The sequence below is a fragment of the Rhipicephalus sanguineus genome, chromosome 2, assembly GCF_013339695.2.
Source record: "Rhipicephalus sanguineus isolate Rsan-2018 chromosome 2, BIME_Rsan_1.4, whole genome shotgun sequence".
NCBI lineage: Eukaryota > Metazoa > Arthropoda > Arachnida > Ixodida > Ixodidae > Rhipicephalus > Rhipicephalus sanguineus.
The window spans coordinates 19,192,119-19,213,782 of NC_051177.1; the positions used below are offsets into that span (position 1 = coordinate 19,192,119).

The following is a 21,664-nucleotide window of genomic DNA, read 5'->3' on the forward strand; positions in this document are numbered from 1 at the left end:
TTGCAGATGCTGCGACCAGGAGGCATTCATTTATTAATGAGATGACATTTGAGAAAAGAACAAACAAAATATTCGAATTGGGGTCCTAACACTCACGAGCTCAGAAGGGCAGGGCCTTTCACGGGTTATTACCGCAAGAGCGATTACCAACCAGCAAGTGCTGGTGGAAAAAAATTACGAAAAAGCTCCTCTGGATGAAGATTCATGAATAAAGTATATTCGATGAAAAGTGACAATGCGCTCCCACTGTTAATGTGCCCTTCCATGGACGTGAAGCACAGAAAATTCGACATTGTTCTAGTTTTCCCTGGTTTCATTCTGCGATGTCCAGAAACAGAAGTGACAGACATTCTAGCGGCACGCATGTAGTTATGACTTAACATTGCTTCAATTACGTGTCACGCGACTCCTGAAACGAGCTATCAGCAGCGTTTCTGGAACAGACGACGTCCGCCGATGAATCGCCGCCTCACTTGCACGCTACCAATTGGCCTACGCATCACAAGCTTCTGCGGAAGATGCATTTTGCCATCAAGCCGACTTACACAACGGAAGCTGCGTCGGCACTGATCATGGTGTCATGGATTGGGACGCACGCACAAGCGCTGTTTATTCAGCGGACTAATTCTTGGTCCCTGGTTGTGACTTTGGCGGCCCCAAGATCAAGCTGCACGAGTTTTGATGCACCTCTGGTGCAGTTGCCGGTGATAGACACCCCCAAACCCGAGACTCTGGCGCAGTTTGGCACAATTTCTGTCGATTTTATCAGGATGGCGCAGTAAATTGAATTTGGCACACTCTGGCGCAGTTGGCACAGGAGTGGAATCACTGCTTACGCTATGGAAGCGCGCACCGGTTACTCTGCTGCTGGTGAGTCGGGCAGCGATTCTTCCGATGCGGACTATTCCCCAAGTGCCGAATCAGAATCTGATTCATTGGATTTCTGTGAGCTATGTTTAATACAATGCACAATTTTTATTTATAAAACACTGTTAAGTTTTTTTTTAAAGGGGCACTAAAGGCAAATAACAATTTATGTCAGAGTGAAAGCTCAATGTATGACAACGTCTACAACGGCAATATTATCAACAGCAGTGCCCTACTTACCGAGAAATTAAGCTAAATGTATCACACGATGAGCGCCACGGGCGGCACATTTTGAAAATGATCCCGATGACGTATGACAGTCTGCCTACAATTAATCGCTAGTAATCAAACTAGCAGCAATAAAAAAAAGAACCCTCCATGCATCAAGAGACGTAATAAAACGCTGTTTGTTCGTTTCTGTTTGATTCAGGAAGAAAGAACCTCTTTGGCGTTGCCATGGGGAACGGCGCGCATGGTTCAAAGGTTCCGTTTTCGCTGAACTGCACTTCCCCTGGCGCCCTGCTTCGCTCACGCGGTCGCGTCTCAGTGGTAGTTTCAGTATCGCGTACTGCCGCGTGTATTTTGCGCGCTCGTGAAAGTCGCTCTGACAGAAAGTTCAACAAAATGCCGCATGCATGTGATATTGCCGGATGCCCGAATGGCGCATGCCGCCATTGCACGCTGCCGCGCAGTAAAGGCGGGCAACGTTGGGCATGGCAGCAGTGACGTATGAAAGACTGATTTCAGGCAGGTGATTTGAAGTGCGCTAACGCGATGCGGACCACTAAAACATTATTTTATTTCAAAATAAGCACTTCCTTGGCATAAAAGTAGCACTACGAGGTTTCTGGACCGCTATTTCAACAATCAACGTCGACTTGATATTTGCCTTTAGTGTCCTTTTAAGGATTTTGCTTGATTTTACTACAAATAAACAATGTGTATGTAACAACAAAAATGATTTTTTTGTCACTTTACGGTTATGAAAAAAAATTTTAAACAATTCTTTTCTTAAATAGAATTGTCTGAAGAATTTATTTCAGCAATGAAAAAATTACACATTTTTGGACTGGTTCTCGCGAAATAATCCGAACCTCAAAGGGTTAAGCAGTTGCACACTGCTCAGTACAAGACAGCTTGCACTACTGTGTATGTCCATTCATACTACTCTATGACATTCCTGCATGTTGTGCACATTAGCAAGTTCCAGATGTTGTGCTTTACCACAACTGCTTTACCAAGCATGGCACCTTTTGCTACCTCTTACCTCATGCCTCGTCTATACCCCAATAATGTCACGTTTCTTCACCACTACTCTAATAAACAAACAAACATGAGGTATGACAACAGCTGATAGTGCAATTAGTTGGCATGAAATTTCATGTAAATATGAACCTGCATTTTGTAGCAATTATTTTGAAGAAGCTGATGCCCTCTGGTACTCGTAAGCACTTCTAGACTAATGCAAGTGCATATTAAAAACAGATATGCAAACAACTCACAAGGTCCATCTTCGTGTAGTCCACTTCATCATCGCTGTCTGCAACAGCATCTTCATTTCAGGGGCACTATGCAGGAAAGAGGATATGCAAGTAAGGTGTGTACTGAAACACAAGGGCACAGCACGCGCAACCTTTGAAGGAAATAACTCCTTCATGACTCAGCAGTAAACAGCTACATTTACATGAATGCAATAAAAGCGTATCAAATTGTCTTACCAGGGTTCTCCCCAGGCATGAGAGGTGGACATCTGAGAAACTGCATTTTACGTTAGTGATTTGTCAGGCCTGAGCCAGTGCAAGTAGGTTTCACCAAGTAGGTTTCACCACAATGCAAAAATGCTACGCACTGAAGCATACGAACACTTAGAAGGAACCACTGTAACACGAGCACTCGCCGCATCATCTCAGTAAAACATAATTAATACGACCCGCTTTAAACAATGCTAATCATTAAAACATAGTTTTGATGAATCCCCGATGCAGTCTACATAAAGCCTAATGTATTTGCTGAGATTACGCTGACAGGGGGCTTTGTATGTTAGATCCCTAAGTCCAAAAAATCAGAACCACTCGGAGGTAATGTTGTCCTTCACGTAAACTACAGCACAAAATTTTGGGTGCGAAGCGAATTCGAATAATGAAGATTGAGCATCATCGAATAATTTCATTTGCGTAAAACATAATTAATACAGAAAAACGAACCCGCTTTAACAATGTCTTTCTAATCATTAGAGGCCGAAAAACATGCAACCAAAGACAACACTACACGTTAGGCAGAGATGATGCCTCTCTTCCTCTTTCAATCTGTGGAAGGCCCGATGCAGGGTGTGTCTACATAATCTGCCTCGTAGCCGATATATAATGTATGCTAAAAAGCTTGCTGATTACGCTGTCCAAAACAGTGCCCCCAACTCTGCCACATCTTTCATCTCCTTGGAACCAGCGTTGTTAATACATTTATAGCGGAGTTGAAAGGCAGTGCCAACCAGTTCCGAACGGAGTGTGTTCTGCGATCACTTTGCCGCAAACGGGGGTGTGCGTGAAAAGGGAAGTAAGAAAGCACGAATTACTTTTTTCGCACTATTCAACTTTTTGAACAATGCCACGATCCCTACGGAGTCCAAAAAATCAGATGTCGACTGCACTCGGAGGCAATAAAATGTTGTCCTTCGGTACTGTAAACCTGAATTTTTAGTAAACTTGTAAACCTGAACTTGTAAACTTGAAGGTGCACGGTGGTGGGTGAGCAGTCATCAAGGTGAGCGGTCGGCTAGAGCGGTGGACGGCAAAACCATCGCTGGGGAGAACCCTGTGCCTTAAGATTTCCTGATACATCAGCATTTACATGAATGCGGATCTCAGTGGCGAGCAAGCTAGTGCCTCCAAGTGTCACATGTGCAAGAAAGCGCTCCGACTACTCCCGGTAAACATACTTCTGCTCCCTCTGATCCTGGTCCCGTGTTTGCGCACAAACTGTCAAAGGACTGGGAAGTGTGAGTGCCAGATGGCTCTGCATCTCCAAGGTCTGCTTCTTTTGTCCACGTGGATGTATTTGCATGTCACTTACTTTGCTGTAGCACTGCTCCGCTACAATGAGTGTTGCCAGCAAGTACAGATGCTACACATTCAACCTTTGCAGCTTGTCACCAAACAAATATCACCTCGCTGTTCAGCCAAGTATCTTTTGAAAATAAAATATACTTTGTTGTGTTGACAACAAAAACTGAGCAACTCACTTGTGTTCATTTCACTTATTATTGTGAGGAATGATGAGCACATGCAAACGGCACACACAAGCACACCTCGCGAGCGGCAGGAAGGCAAAACGTGCCTCCTCCTTTGGCTGCCATGTTTGCCTAGACGTCCCACAGCCACCAATGCTATTAGTGCTATCCCGCAATGAAGGCACTCCCATAATTCCTCATACAATACGCTTGCATTAACATTCACCCAGATGTGCCCTCGAAGTGCACATATTCAATCTTAAACCATTGCTTGGTGCATTTAATGCAATATATGCTAGCATAGCGAATTGCCTCACTTACATGAGATTCGACAGGCTTGAAAGTTGATACAATACACTTCTGTTGCATTCATGGAAACATAGCTAATGAACGGATGTGTGCACTTTATGTCACTGGCAAAGAACCTACAAGCAGCAGCATGCTTCTGAGAAAAAAAATTGGCTCTGAAAGGTGAAACAACACTGGTGCAAGGTGCCTGCAGAAAGTTTTGTAGGTGTGCTCATTTTTGCATCACAAAATAGGCATGCTTATGTGAAAAGTGTGTCATTAGCATTCACAACAAACAGATAATGGGCCACATACTAGAAGCACAAAAATTACATAATTTGACATAAACTTGCTGTTGCTGTAATACATGAAGCAGTTCAAGCACAGCTGCAGTGCAAAACATGTCAACTTGTATGTCTTCTGAATGTTGCTTGCCACGCATGCAACACAGCCTGGGTTGGATAAACAGCTCACACACATCTGGTTCCAAACGACTTGTAAAGAATACTTTCAAATAACACAGGCAAAATCAGTTTTGGGTGAAGCTTGTAGCGCTAGTGAATGGTACACATTTCTGTGTGCAGCTTCTGCAAGCAGAGCAGTACACTCTTCTCTGTTCCTGCCTACTGCAGAATGGTGTTGGCTGTGTGTCATACCATGCAGTCCACAGCAGGCTTTCCACTTCCCTCTAAACTAGGTGTGCAAATATAAAATTTTCAACCTTAAAAGTGAATTCAAATAATAGAATCTAAGTGCGCACCAAATCAAATAATTTTAGAATATTTTAATGCGTGCATAGTACAACTACTGACTCTAGCAAAAAAAAATTTTTTTTTTGCCTACCAGGTAAAAGTATGTTGTACAGCAAATAATGTACAGAAAATATATGCGCCGTACAACACTATTCTTTTGCAGTGCCACATATGCAGTTATTTAATGTTGTGACGAAGAATGCATAGCTGCTTGGTATGTTCTGGAAGCAGCAACTCCGTTGTGCTTGTCACCACTACTCCAGAAAACGAAAAATTGTGGCTGATCCCTCCGTCATATAGGAATCGGTGTATAACACGAAAGTGAAATGGGTCGTCACAGAAGTAGTAAATTGCTTATAGTGCAGTGGTATATGAGAGCTTGTACAAGGTCTATTGTTGTTTGGCAGATATAGCACCGCTTGATGTGGACGCACCCAGGTTGGCGCCTGGTGGCACGTCTCCATACTAACAACTAACGCCCATCAACAATCACGTAGTAAACACTAATACTCGATACGCACTCCTTCAAAGCGTCGTGACATGCGAAGAGAAACGCGATGAGCGTCGTGTCTAGCCTGGCCTTTGTTTCTCACAGGGCGAGCGGGGAATGCGGTGCAACAGCCAGGCGAGCATCCTAGAACTATTTCTCCATATGGATGGATGCTATGAGCGAGGCTTCCTTGCTTTTTGTTGCTTGGGCTAAAGCCGCCGCCTCGCTGTGTGTTAAAGCATTGACGAAATTACACTTCTATTGAAAACGCCCCTATTGGGGCGGTCATAGCAACGGTGCGTTGCTGGAGGTAATTGTGGAGGCAAAGAAGTTGTTTTTTCTAGCCTAGTGGTGCACATGTCACCGCCCCGTTATAAAGGGGACGCTTATAGCCTCCATCCATCCATCCATCCAAGAGCACTGTGAGAGGATAGTGTGAAAGATCTAAAAGCCCGTCCATGTAGCCTCCGTAATGCGTTTGGCGGTAGCTCAGCGGGCTAAACGCCCGCCAGCCATCGTCGCGGGCCGAGAGGTCGTGGGTTCGACTCCTGTGAACGGAACTTTTTTTTATAGTTCTTTTTCTTTGCCATCTGATGGTGTTCATTTTGCCGACGTATTTCCGTGACGAAAATACATCATGAAAGTCTTGGTGGACCCCGGCATAAAATACTTTCGTGTTGAAAAGCTCCTCATTGTACTCCATCTCACCACTACCATTCAGCACTACCGAAGCTACGGGGTTACTGTAAGCAAGCAACATGCTTGCACAGCAAAATATAGTTCCAGATATAATTACCTCAAATTCGCAGGGTTTAGACATTAGCACTTGTTTAGCACGTGTTACATCACATCGATATGTGATATGTTTATTTTTCATCGCACTTACATTGTATTTCTTTAATTGTTGTATCAGTAACTGCCGCTAACTGTGGTTACAAATCAACATGGCAGCGCCCATGCAAACGCAACCACTTGCTTCGATCCGAAGTTGCGCTTGTTACTTGCCCACAGTGCTGGCAGCAACAAATCAAATGGTGAAATGAGCCATTGCTTTGTGTCATCTCATGACGAAGACAAAGCAGCAAATACGTTTTGCCGTTATGGGCGAGATCAGACTTTTGTTTAGCCAAGCCTGCAAAGCCTAATGAGCAGAGCATTTGATAACGGTTCATGAAAATAGCCCAATATAGTCATGAATACATTGCTGTCGAAGCGTCAGGACATAAATCTAAAGCAAACACAAGTGTCAGTTTGGAACTTATGGGCCACACAGAGCACGACGACGTGATAAATTCGAGGCCGACCGAACCAGTGTCGATGTGTGCAGCCATGTTCTCTTTTTTTCCGGAGCTGCCGTCTGTTCACTTTACACGTCCAACGCGGGTGTGTAGATGCCATGGGGACTCTGAGCGGATGGCGCGGCACAGATGAATACATCGCAAGGGATTTTCGCCCTTCCTATTGGCTAAGGGGCCCTGTAGGCTCCAAAGTGCTGAAGGGAACTTCTGAGACGGAGTATAGACACACTAGTGCTGATGTACTAATCTTGTGATAGTTTAATCCTCTAAGCACGTGTTCTCAATTGGGAGGAGCAATGGCAACTGACTGGCGCTATGTTCAGTGTGGGGGCTTCATCTTAGGATAACCGAGAATAATGCTGGGTTTCATGAGTTTTAGACATTTCTTCTTAATTTTGCAATGGCTTCCCATTTGTTTTGGCGGTCTGTTCAGTATCATTTCCGAACTCTACTGCAGCAACGTGCTTGGCCTCATACAAAATGCCATTCTCTGGCCAGTACACTTGAATACTGGCACAACATTTGTAAAAGCACTATAGGTGGGGCAAGTGAAACTATTTGTGCATCAAATCTATTGCAAAATACAGCACAGGTAATCCTTTGGGCTGATTTCAACAGGTACTTGTTATTAAGTTTTGAGGTGTTTGATTATTTTGAACAATAAAAGTGCCCTCCAAATTGAATCGAATACCAAACTATTCCAAATGAATACTTGAAGTTTAAAATAATTGCACACTCCTATTGTAAACCAATCCATCTCTCTTATGAGAAGCAATGCATTTGCTGCATCCCTTTAGGTCTTCCAAGTTCGAAAGTTCCAGTCTTGTATTGGGAAATATGTCACAGGGTTATTATTGCAGACTTCAATTTGTGCACAGGAGTTTGTGTGTGTTCAGCATGGCTGAAAACTATGTGCGAGTGCCGTTTTTCAAGTTGGATGTGCTGGCATGTTGTGTGAGTCTACATGTGATACCAGGAGTCGGCTTCCGTAAATGTGCTGTTCCGATTTAACCTCCTCGTGACCTGCGTCCATGTTCGTGGATATGACTTCTTAAAGGGACCCTGCACCACTTTTCGAGCATGGTCAGAAAACACTGCCGATTGGTAGTCGAGGCTCCCAAGAACACGCGAGCCAAACATTACAGTAGTGCAGCACGCAGCCTGGAATCTACAATTAATTCTCAATGTCAGCCAGTAATCACTCCCTCTTCTCTCTACAAATGATGCCATATACTTAAAAGTCCACAGCCGTTAGCTGATTTCAGCATTGTGAGCTGCATAGTTACCGTGGCCGCCGCAGGATGCCGCCAAGTGCCTGCGCGGCACAGTAATTTGCATATGTGGCATCATTTATGAAGAGGGAGCGATTTCTAGCTGACTATGACTATGAGAATTGATTGTAAATTCCAGGCCACGTGCTGCACTATATTGTTTGGCTTACGTGTTCTCAGGATCCTCGACTACTGATCGGCAACGTTTTCTGAACACGTGGAAAAAGTATTGCAGGGTCCCTTTAATTTCCACAGCAAGGAATGTTCTTCTTTCAGAGGGAACACTCTTGACAGTCTAGAGGCTGCTTGGCAGGCAGGTGTGTCACATGTCGTTTCTAAGAATGTGCCTGGTGCATCACGCTCTCAGATTCAACATCACCAAAGCTTGAGCACACGTGATCTCATGGCTCCACTGCAGTGGGAGGGGGCGCTACTAGTTTCTTATGAGTTTAGGTGGGCATTTTGAAGTGATGCCAAGATTGGTATGCTAGCACTAATTACACGATACATTAGAGCATTTACGATTCAGTTTAGGGATTATCAGACACAAAGCTACTAATTAAAGCATAAAAGTCTTAAACAAAAATTTGGCTGTCAGGGGTCCTTGAAGGCCCTGCAATTAATATTTTTTCTTCCTGAAAAGTGGCGTGAACAAAGCTTATGCTATTGGTCTTTGGCCATCATATAAAAAATATTAGAGAACTCAAAATGCGCATTCAGTGGGGGTGTTTTTACGATGCTCGTAACTAATGTCGCTGTTTGTCGACACCCATTTTCACCTTCTGAAAACGAAATTTTTGTGGCAATGTTCTTTCTTTTCTTGAACATGTTTAACTTAGAGCAACGACGACGTGGACACATGAGGAGAGGAGACAAACCACAACACGCTGTGGTTTGTCTCCTCTTCTCTTGTGTCCACGTCGTCGTTGCGCTAAGTTAAACATGTTCAAATTATATCACCAACTGGCCCAGCTATCACTTCTTCTTTCTTTTCCCCTTGTGGAACCACATGAAGTAAGATTTTGTGAACTGCATCCATTTTTCTTGCCTACATTTTCTTTTGTAGTCAGGAGGTTAATGATATTCATGAAGATAACTTTATAGCCTTAGCAATCATGCTTAGTGGACTCACCCTGGGTAGCACTCGGCATAGCTCTCAGGCAAGTCCCGTTCCAGCTTGCTGGTCAACTTGGCCTTGAGGCGGCCACTGTCCTCTCGCTGCTGAGCAGCTGCATCGACTGCACTGGACCAACGCGTGTCGTGACTGCGATGTCCGCTGCTGCCACTGCTGCGTGTTGCAGCTCTCTCATCTTCCAAGCTGGGCTTCTCGAAGTAGGACGACCGCCTGCGCTCTCGGTCACGCTCACCCTCGCGTCGACTGCCATGCTTGCCGCCCTCTGAGCTCACCTCGGGCACATAATCACCAGCGTCTTCAAAGATGCTGCAGCACAAACAAGTGCTGTCATTACATATACAGCAGATGCCCGAGGGGGAGTGGCACATTAATCATGTCCAAGAACGTGGTTATTTCAAATTTTTATGCCCTCTAGTACAGTTATAGTAACTTCAATGCACACAAAAATGCCAACACGACAATAAGCAAAAAGCACCACACCAACATTAAAGCAGCATAGATACTGCCCTGTATTTGCACGCTTTTATCTTTCCGAAGTTATATTACTGCCTGGAAATTTATGCCAGCACAGAAGTTGAACACAGCTGCTGGTGACGATAAAAGTGCTACACCTGTAGGGGCACTTTACTTTCTGGGCTTATACATGGGATTAATCTGACCTCTGGGTGTTGTTTAACATCCACCTAAATTTAAGCACACAGACATCTCTGCATTTCACTCACAATGAAATGCGGCCACTGTAGCCAGGAAATGATTATGAGACCTCCTGCTTAGCAGTGCCATGCCACAGCTACTAAGCAAACAGACAGGTACGTGGGGTCATTGAACTCTTTTTGAGTACCCTGGTGTTCTATCCGCACGGCTCTTGTTCCTCTTGAAATGTGGCTTTGCCGTGCTGCAGAGACAGTTGGTGTCACTGGCTCTTCTAGCACTACCTGATGGCATGCAGTCTTCGCAAGCAGAGCAATCATCTAAAGGGGGCACCAAGTCAGCTGAACCGTCGCTGCTTAATGTGCAGAATTATAACCATGCGGGTCTTTGACAACAATGCTTGCTGAGGGCCCTTGATATTGCCACACGTGCTCCTTTTCTCTATGTAACCTGCCCATTACACATGTAACTACTGCCTTGTGCAAACCGCACCCAAATGATTAGGATCTTTCCAGTGCTTTAGAAGCTTCAGATAAGATTACGTGCACAACGTGAACATTACAGTTTATTCTGGAACTTACGCGGCCACCAGCGATAACGCTGGAATCTTCGATGGCACACGTATAAATGCCCGATGCACTTTACTGCTTGGCAGATTACTCGACAGCCGACGACAATTTCGCCGCTATCAGTTTACAGTGTGAATTGCTTGTACTTTGGCCTTGCATTTTCCGGGCACAAGTTCACCCGAATAAAGAGTTTCGTCTTTCTACATGATGACTGCCACCTTCTTCACCGTCATGACCATGTGACAATATGTTGCATTCTTTACCCTCGGAAAGTCGAGGACCAAAGGCAGCCCGTTGTGAGCAGCACGTCATGGCTTCATTTTCATTTTTTTGCACCCACTGTGAAACTTTTTTAACACGATAGCATTAAAGAGCTCGTTTCGCAGGAATTACGGTGTCGGCGTCGTTGGTTCTGAGCGAAAAATCACAAACTTGTCCATGATCAAAAAATCGAGAAAGATGCAAATAAAATAAATAATAAAAAACTTCGGCTTCGAGTGAGAATAGAACCCAGGCCGTCTGCATGGCAAGCAGGTGTGCTACCACAGATCCACGCTATTTCTTGAAACTGCTTCGGAAAAAAACACTATATGAATGTCATGTAGTGGGAGTATCCTTAACGCATGCATTATTGCGTGGCAGAATCGTGGCAGGCACCAAAATATGAATTGCGCACCGAGTGGGTGTTTTAAAGGCCCACCCCTTACAAAGTGCTCAGACATAGTTAATTATCCTCATCATCATCAAAAGCATCAACGAAGTGGACAGCTATGTAGGATCGCGTGTCAAGGCCGATCCAAATAAGTCGCGAAGCTTCGGGTGAAAAGCAGTTCAGAACCCATTGCCAGCAACATCAGCAAGGGGAGTTATGGGTGCAGCGATTGAAGCACGACTAGGTGTGGAGGGATCAAACATTAATAGCGAAAAACCAAGTTTTATTCAAGGGCGAAGCAATTTTAATGTTTTACAAGTGACATATTTTTTCCCGAACAATATTATGTAGAATCAACGTGAAAAGATTTTATGACAGTGTCTAATTATTAAGGAAAACATTTTTCTTAGTGCCCTCTGAAGAGACGTGCACGTCATTATTGTTCAGTGCTGCCCTTGCCATGTCTGAAGAAGCGTGCTCGTAAAGTTTGTCTGCGACGACACGCCCATCATGTGTTTTGGTGTTCCGCACTTGCACACGTTCTCTGAATTATTGTCGTGAGAATTTAATTTTTGCTGCGCGCAGAGTCGTGAAGTGCATTTCATCGTTGGTGAACGTGTTCAGGACGGTGCCCAACGGGCAACAGGACGACGCGGATAACATTTACCGCCGAGTGCTTGCTTTGGTACCCGCGGGAACCATGTGCTGTGCAAGGACGAACACACATATGCCTGGCGACCCATGTCTTCTAGATAAGAAACCGCTAAACCGATAAGGTTCGAAATACTGTGCTTGCTAGATTTTTGTGAATCAGTATTCCTGCAGTCCGACTTCCTTTGTGAACACGCAGTGCCTACTATTATTCCTGCTATTGGTGAGCATATCGCCAACTTATGTATCGTGCTACGGTTTGCATGCCTGTATACGTTATAACAGTAATTTACCGGAGCATAAGGCAAAACACAGTGCACGCTGTGTCCGGTCACTTTTTGTACATATTACCACACTTGGTGCTCATTGTGTGAAGTGTAATAAAATTGCGTTATTGAGACCACTGAATAAAACTGAAATGTCATAATTTTGGCGTGACTAGGCATCATTTCTTCTTGATAGAACTGAAGCACACAATCAATGTGCACTTTAAGAAACCTGCGTATGTGTGAAGCAAATAAGCAACGCTGCAAATATGAGGGGTACGCTGCTGGTTGCTTTAATCCGACTGCGGAAGATGCCACGAACACCGAATAAAAGTTCCAAGAATAAGTTTTCCAGTAAAACCAAGGCGAATTAAACAGCAGTACACTTAAACACCACTGTCTAGTCATGAGTCGATATTAGTTTAGCTGGCGTCGACTTGAAGCGCACTAGTCATGGACTCGTCAGCTCGCCTTAATGCGACTCCTCAACGATCAGGGGCCTACGAAAACAATTTTTAGATCAAATTTCGCGCTAGGGCCAACAAAATGACGTCACTTAAATACCAGATGTTGCGTCACATCCGCTTTATTTTTTGTTCCGCCGGAAGTGTTCCCTCCTCACATAGATGGCGCTAAGCCCCATGTGCAGCTGATGAGCCGCCATTTTCTGAACGTATGGGCTTCTATGGAAGCTTCGCTACCAGTTATATTTACCTTGCGCGTGTTGCCTTACGGATGCGTAGTGGGCCCTTCGCTGATTCGCAAACGGAATAATTATGGCGTAGTGGGCACAGTGCAGCTGTACTTGCAGTAGGCAGTCTAGGATACTTTGAAACGGCCAATGTTACGCGCTCAGTCGTTCGTTTCTTTACGACATGGTTGAGGCATGCACCGAGAACCAAAGCCAGGCTAGCAATTGAGGAGGCGATGCACACGGGGCCCGAATAAGTTATCGCTTTCTACTCTTGAAGGCAAAGCTCCAAGATTTTTTTTTTTTTTTTCACTCATCCAGCAGAGTAGGAGGTGAAAGTGGGCTCCCTCGAATGGAGAACCCTGCCTGTGGTTGCAAGAGTAACTTGTTTTCTCTTCTTTGGCTCAGGGACATCAGAGGCATTGCTAGTGTGTCTTCCCATTGGTCACTACGGTCTGGTAGGGGTGGGCATAACTCGCTCTTCATCCATGCACAGTCCTTGATGCATCCCCATATTCCAAAGGCATGCTCCATTCACTGGGCAATTAGGCTGTCTGGTTTACTGTGCAGAAGAGCAATAAATGCCCTTTTGTGTGTTTGCACTGGTGCATCCTTTACACAATAGAGCACATAAAACCACACATTCAGGATGTCCCACGGGGTGCTCATAGAACACTGAATTACAAATTTGGTTCAAACTGTGGTTCGCAACTACCACAGTTTGAACCAAATGATATACTGGCCAGCTTTCTGTTTGCAAGCACTGGTGGCACACTCTCTTAAAGGGACACTAAAGAGAAACAATGAATTGGTTTTGATTGATAAAGTGTGCTCGGAGAACTCTTGTGTAGTTTATTTCACCACCATAGGTTTATTATTAGAGGAGAAAACCAAGTTCAAAGTTTCATTTTTAAATTTCGCGCCGAACTTTGTAATTCGTGACGTAAAAGAATTCAAAAAGCATTTAACCTATTTTGGCGCCACTGGCTCGACGAAATTTCCACAAACTCGTTATGTCAAGTCTCTGGCCCCCTCAGAGGACAATGTACTTCGATTTAACCGATTAGGAACTACGTAGGCCCAAGCAGGCGCCGTCAAAGATAGTATGTGACGTCACGGAAAATGGTACGGGAATTCCAAGGTGGCGTCGCCACCTGTATTTTCTTTTTGCGCGTTTTCTCGCTTATTAAGCGTCTTCGCGCAGAAAGCGTGGTGTTTTTGGTATCGTGGAAGGCTACTTTACTAATGCAAGAAAAATCGTTTTGCTCTTTAGTGTCCCTTTAATAAAGAGTGAAGCAGCGGGTTTTGAGATACGTTGAACTTGTTGACATGCTAAGCTTCTAAGTTTTTCAGAATAAAACATTCATCCGTGTAGAAGCCACTTGGCCTGCATCCTGGTTGAGACCCTGCAGAGTAGCAGCAACTCTTTAGTGAGTGAGCATGAAATATTTGTGGATAATCCGAGTTTTCCTATATAAATAGCTCTGTACACCTCTTTGTGGTTCACAACTCTGGGAGCCAAGTGGCCATGGCTGCCACTACAGGCTGTCTCACAATGCAGCTTGGCAGAGGTCACTGTCAGGGACGATGTGCTCAGCTGCTCCACAGAGGGAGCAAAGCAGGACCGCTGTGCAAACCTGATATCTCCTTTACGGCTGACTGATTTGTGCCCATCTCAGGGGTTGTGTTGGGGCACCTGTCACTGTTAGGGTGGTGACTAGTAGATTTGCTTTAAGGCTTTCGGAGCTCCCTGTCCCACTTGGAGGGACAGAATTTATTTGACCACCGTGTCAAGGCCTCACACTTTAATCCGTTCATTGTGGTTTTTCACACAAGTTGCTTGCCTGACTCGAAAGCAACTGTAGTAGAATTGAAAGGCGGGTGAGTTGGAACTTATCCATTTTTGGGCAGTGCACATGCAGACAATGCACATGAAAGAAAGAAAACAGGACGAGCGCTGGTTTCCTTCAAATACATCTTTCAGTTGTTCAACGAGCGCTTGCACTGTTTTCTTTCATGTGTATTGTCTGTTTGTGTACTGCCCAAGAATGGAAGAAAGCAACCTCTCATCAGCATCAAAGTAGCTGCTCGGTGCCTTAGTTATACAGTTGATCCCGGATATACCGAACTCGGATATATCGAATTATTGGCTATATCGAACAGTTGAGAAATCCCCTTGAATTTTCCATGCAAAAGTATAGGACTGGTGCACACGCATATCGAACTCTCGCACAGCGAAATATCTGCTATATCGTACGCTGCGCCGCGCCAAAGCGCAGAAAATGCATTTTTTCTAACAAATATTGATCATTTTTCGGCCACGTTCTAACAAGTTCTGATCCCTCGTCGTGCGCAAGTGACAAAAAGGCGGTGTTGTTCCAATGCGTTGATCTAGTTCGTTGCGCAGCGCTTGTCAGTGAACCGGTACATTTGATGCGCGATCCGCAGGTTTTAACGCGCGGGCATAGTGTTTTTCAAAGACGCTGATTGCCGAGGGCCCCAAAATGAGAATGCGAAGTGACTTGGCAGCTTCGTTGTAATGTTTGCATTCCCTTCCTTGTTTGTTCGCGCACGATGGCATGCGGGCACGAAAAGCATGGCCTTTGAGATGCGCAATATCGTGACGTATTTTTGGTGTTTTTGGTTTTAAAACTCCCATCTCAGAGGCTATGCTTTTTTTCGCATTTCTCGCTAAAGCACCGGCTGCCTTCGACAAAGCCACAAGTGTCATCACTATCGCCAACATGTGGACGGTGGAGAAATGTTTTTGTTGGTGCAGCGTTGTCTCTTGCGGCATGTGGACTTGTGTATAGTACTTCTCGCATCGTTCTTGATAAATCGTCATTCAGGAGTCGAACTAAACACTGTCCCGCTCGTAGCGATAAAAATGATGACCGGTGCTTGGAGCGACGTCAAGTAAAGCACAGTCGTGCACTGTTTCCTTGTGGGCCTTGGCGCCAGGTGACGACTATGGCTGCGTCATGACCACTGACTACGGCGTACGGTGCGTCAGTGAATTTTGCGACTTATTACGTTTTCGGGTGCCGTATCGGATACGAGCACAGCGAGCGACTTCATCGGTGCGGATAACGACGTAGCTATTTCTGACTGAATCGATGCCGAGATCATAGCTCACGTTGCCGGTGCTGCGGAAATGGACCGTGCGGTTTGAAGATGCCAATGCCACCGGTGCCACCGCTAAACCCTTTACTGCGCTACAGAGCTTGCATCGGCGTTCAGTGTCAATCACCACTGTTGTGGCCGAAGGTGCTGAATTTGCTTATTTAGAAAGCTTCAGTGATATTGACGATGACTTGATGAAATTCACGGCGCGCAAGAAGCAAGACAAGTTTGCGGACTATTTTCATGCAAAATAAAGTGCGGTAACTTGCAAAAGAAGAAGTTGTCACCTTGTTCTTTAGCATATGTGAGCAAATCATCATGTTCGCACTTTTTACGATTTCCGATAACTGCGTCGAGGCCTGCAGTGCTTTAATTTAAGCCTTAAATGCGCATATTTTGTATTTCGAATTCTCGATATATCGAACTATTTCACGGCCCCTTCGAGTTCGATATATCCGGATCGACTGAATGCATACCAAACATCATAACATGTGGACAATGCCTGTGCGTCTCTCTCTTGCCTGCCTTAGCAGTAGTATGTCAAAAGCGTATGCAATACAAGCAGATTCCCCCTAGCTTACTGCCACATTGTCTGCTATGCTGCCTCCAAACCACGATCGAGCCACACTGGTAATGGAAATGCCTGCAGTGAGTTTCACACAGGTGCCTTGAGTGGCCACCTATGTACAGTAAAACTTCGTTAATTCGGATCTCAAGGGAGTGAAAAAAATGTCTGAATTATCCGAATGTCGAATTAACAAATGCATAACAAAAACGCACATTTTCAATTCCTTTATCGCATACCTTTATTTTGAGAAGTAGTCCGTGATGCTTGTTTGTTTTTTTGTGGACAGCTGGGCAGCAAGGACTAGATTGCGGGCATGTGACAAACCCTCTAGTGCAAGAGTATTGCCTGGGACACCGTAACAAAACTCCTCTAGAACGATGACAGCGTCCACGGCTTCTTTTGTGGTACAATGCACCGGGTGTAGTTCATCACACGGATCTTCGTCGGACGCCTCATACGTCTCACCGAGGGCAGCCGTGATGATCTCGTCATCGTTCAAGTGACCGGCGACGACAATGCCGTCATCAATTGTAATGTACTAATCTGCAAGCTCCACTTCGGAGGGAAGCAGGCCAAGGAACACCATATCGTCGGAGGTCTTGTTTCTTTGTTATCGACACTGCCGATACGCCAATGTGTCACAACGCACCGAAAAGGGGGAAAAAAAGCACAACCGACACCTGCAGGTCTGCACGCTATCCGTCTGAGGCCTTGTTTCTTTGTTATCCGTTCTCCGCTGAAGACAGGACGATGTGTGCTCCAATACGCCACCTTGCGTCCCGTTTCATAAGTTTTCGAAAAAAATGCGGTTTTCCTTGGCCTCCGCGATCGGCATCGACAGTGCACCGTTGCTGCCGGAGCCCATCTCGGAGACCATAAGTTTGCACATGTGTGGTAAAGAAAATGCAATGCGATAAATATGGCCTCCGAGACACAGTTTCATTTTAGCCGTCTTTGGCTTGCCTCCAGTCCGAATTAACCAGTGCGCGTGCAATTTTGCGTCGGATTAGCGAATGTTTGTTGCCATAGGGCTATGAACATTTTTGAAGGGAGGGTGTGGGAATGACGAATTAGCCGAATTCTGAATTAACGGGGGCCGAATTAACGAGATTCTACTGTACTGCTTGCCACACACGACAGCAGTTTTCCATCGTGTCTCTCGATGGGAAGCTAAGTGAGTGAGAGTGACGCTTGCATGTGTCAAGCATTGTCTTTTGCACAGTCCTGGTATGGAGCTGTGTGGTCGAACCAGCAGACATACAGCTTGCAGAGCTGCTGCTACAAGCAATGACTGCTGGCACTATGCCGCCAAAGTCAATTCAAAGTTTCTTACAGAACCCTTCACATCTGTTCTCGCTCATGCCTGTTGTGCAGAACTACATGCAGGTGCTTACGCATCATCTGGTGCACTTTGCCTGATGGCTTGTCAGTCCCCTTGCCCTTCTTTTTGCCCTTACGGTTGTGCATTCCTTGGCGCAGGTACGAACAGGATCTGAGTCAGCTTGTTGATCACAATGTCGTTGGTGGTGAGGGTGGTGTGGCTCTGAAAGAATACAAATGCCATCTTCAGATAATAACAGAATGCACCCAATGCAACAAACTGAATTGAGCAGGTAAAAACAAGCCATAGAATGTCCACACAATAAACTCCAACAGTTCAATGATTACTCATTACTTGGAAAAGTGTTTCGAGCCCCCCACTTAACACTTTCGTGAACGCGGAAAATCGGTTGTTTTTGGGTAGTGCAGGCAATTTTTTTTTGTTTCTGGCCACAGAAATTGATTGATGCAAAAGTATAGGTATCTAACAGTATTAATTTCAAACAACAGATTTATTTTTAATATTATCAAAAATATGAAACAAAGAAAATGAATCAAAAGAAAAAAATCATGAAACATCATTGGTACTCTGCACAGGATAAACATTAAAAAAAATCGAAATACAGTCGAACCCACTTATAACGATCCCACATATAACGATCTATCGGTTATAACGCATATTTGGGTGCACTTACGATTTTCTTATGCTAACATTGAAGCTGCGTCCACATATAGCGAACATTTTTCAAAGCCTCCTACTTTTGCAACGAACACTTCAGACACGGTCGCGATAAAAATATGGCGCATACGAAGCGAAAAAAAAAAAATTAAAACATTCCTTCTAAAGCGTGACAGGGGCGCGCGCTCGCGCGTGCCCCGCTCCAGTTTACTCGCGAACGGTGCTCGCGACTAAGATATCCCAGATCGGCGAGCACCGCACGCAGATTTCGGACGCTGCGAGCGAGGTAGCTCACTTTCCAGGCGTTTCTTCAGTGGCAGAATGGCAGTGAAGAAAAAAAAAATAGTAGGCAGCATGAAGCCTTGCGGTCAGCTTTCGCACGGTAACCTTTCCTGACGCCGTTCTCTGCAGCTACGACCATATGCCTTGGGACGCAAGAAGGCATAAATGCAAGAAGTGATAACCGCGATAACTTTCCATCGCAAAAAGGTTCACTGCGTCCCTAAACTCGTCGACGCCACAATATGCCGCAAAAGGTCGTCCGTCTTTTTGGTAACGGCAAAGACCGGTCGATCGGTGATTACGACTTCCGCGCGATTGCGGCGATGCTTTCGCGGATAGGCATCAGAAAAGAGCGAAGGCGATGAACGTGCCATTATGACTTATAGCCGACAACCTGATCACAGTCATCTGTAGATATCTGCTCGGCTGCGCGTGTGGCGTACGCCGTACACTGCGGATTGACGGCGGTACGAGCGCGCCATGCTGCCGTTCGCAAGTTCGCCGCGCCGTGCAAGACCGCTTTGAAGTGCGCGCGCTTTGTAGAAACGAAAGTAGCTCGCTGAGCGGCGCGGGCACCGAGAAAATCGATGCACTGACAGCGAGCATATACTGCGTGTTTGACTAGGTGACAACTCAAGTGCGCCGCGCATCGTCGTGCAGGGCCGCGAGAGCACGGAGATGTCGAATGCGCGTTGCTTGCAAAATGCTTGTTTTCGCCGCGTTGAACGAAGAGGCTAGTCGCCGCACATGCACGGTAGTGAAGCAAGCACGAAGAACGTACAAACGCACGCAAACGGCATACAGCAAGCGGCCCGGCAGTCACTCCGCGAGCCGAGTAGGCGACGCGCTGCACGCAACTAGCTAGGGATGATCGGCTCCACGTTGCGGTACCGCGCTTCGGTGAAATGGTGTCAGCTCATTGCAAAGGCGGTTAATTCACTCATGAGCACGCAGCGGGTGTCGCTTCACGACGCGAAAAGGCTTAGCTTGTCACCGAAGGGGTTGTTAGCCCTTTAATAGAAGTGCAAAGAAAAAAAAACGGCTGGCCGCTAAGTGCACGTTTTAAGGGCGAGTCCATATACAACGAACTACTGATAAACGACCACTTTCCGCGACACTTACGCTTGAACGAAAGCCCTTAAAGAATAACAGTGCAGATATAAGCTCTGTAAGTACAAAGATTATTTACATACATACAAAAATATATCCACTAATGCCTGTCATACCACAGCGCGAGGCAGTTTCTCGACGTGGTGAAACAAAGGTTGGCTCACTGTGCGTTGGCTTTTCGAAAATATGCATCCACGTATATACTTATTTGTGTGTTGCATGTCTCTCTGATGACTTCTGCGGTGAAAAACAACACGAAAAGTTATCGCACGGCACTCCGGAGTGCTAGGTCAAGGTCCACTACGCGCCTTCTTCACAGAGAAAACTCCACTCTTCTACAGCCGGCGCTAAATGCTCCAGCCCAAACGAAGTTGACACCTTGCAGGTAAGAGCTGCGACCTTTAGTACACACCGGATACGTTTACATCAACACACAGCAGCGATAAAAGACCCGAAGAGAGAGCAAACCTTAATGGGGGATGCCGCTGGGTTCCGGGGCGGTTTGACGCACTATCATTGTCCGTACTGAAGTTTGACGAACCGAAGTTGTCTTCCGTGTATGTGCTGCAACCACCGTCCAGAGATTGACGCTCAGATTCATCAGAATTTGACAAAATTTGCTGTTTTCATGGAGCACACCCGCGAGTGACGATGACGCCATAACCGAAAACATTAGCGCTCACCTCCCCGACTGCGAACGAGCGTTAAAAATCTCCCCACGACGGAGAAAAGAAACTCAACCAGCAAAACTGATCAAAAACACGCTCTTTTACCCTTTGGATGGTGTTAGCTGTCCAGAAGTGCTCAGGAACGACGAGATTTGAACTTGGAAGTCATTGTTACCATACTAACGATGGGAATAGGTGCGGTCACGAAGTGTTAAGCCGGGAGAGGCCCTACCTAGATGACCGAAGCGCAGCAGCCGAATAGCCCCCCCTTCCCCACCACATGTATTCAGAGATGCCACTGAACACTTGTCAAAACTTTGGCGATGTTCTCCAACTACAGGGTCACGTGCTGCTCTGGCTTACGATGGAACAGTAGGAGATCACCATACTTTGGCCTTGTTAGATTCTCTGATGTGTCAAGACACCCAGCTGCATCCCCATTTCATCCCCATTCCATCCCCATTTAAATACAGTAGCCAACCTTGTGCTCAGCCTAACTACTGTGGCAAAGAAAGGGGTTAACTCTTTTGTGACCCTGGGAAAATTGGACACATTTTGTACGTTTTAGTAATTATTTTTTGCTGTGAATATTATGATAGATACAGGGTAATACTGTATATCATTATGAAGCTAAGTGATTGTACTTTCTAATGGTATTACTTATAAAAATTCATGTTAAGGTACAATATGCAAGAATATTTATGAAAACAAGATTTATTGAACACTGCATAGAAAATTTTTAATGTTATGCCCCCTACATGAAAGAAAAAAAAAACGAAAAATAATCTGAGATGTGCAAAATATTTACTCAACAGTTTTTTATATTAGAGGAAAGTTTTAATGATCTAGCTCAACAAGCGTATGAGTTACAATTTTTTTTGTATGCCCAGTGAAAACTGCATTATTCCATGAGCACTGATGCTACTGCTTCTGATTTGGAGCAATTTTTGGAGCAGCAAAATTTCCATTTTGGAGCACTTTGGAGCAGCAAAATTTTCATCTTGGAGCACTTTGGAGCAGATAATTTTGCATCTGGGAGCACTCTGGAGCAGCGAATTTTACATCCTGGAGTGCACTACAGAAGCATATTTGAATAACATTCAAGCA

General features: G+C 45.3%; 1 pseudogene; it reads right to left on the bottom strand.

The window, feature by feature from the left end:
* Positions 1-21,664, bottom strand: part of LOC119381074 (protein Red-like) — a 50,334-nt pseudogene that overhangs the window by 20,540 nt on the left and 8,130 nt on the right.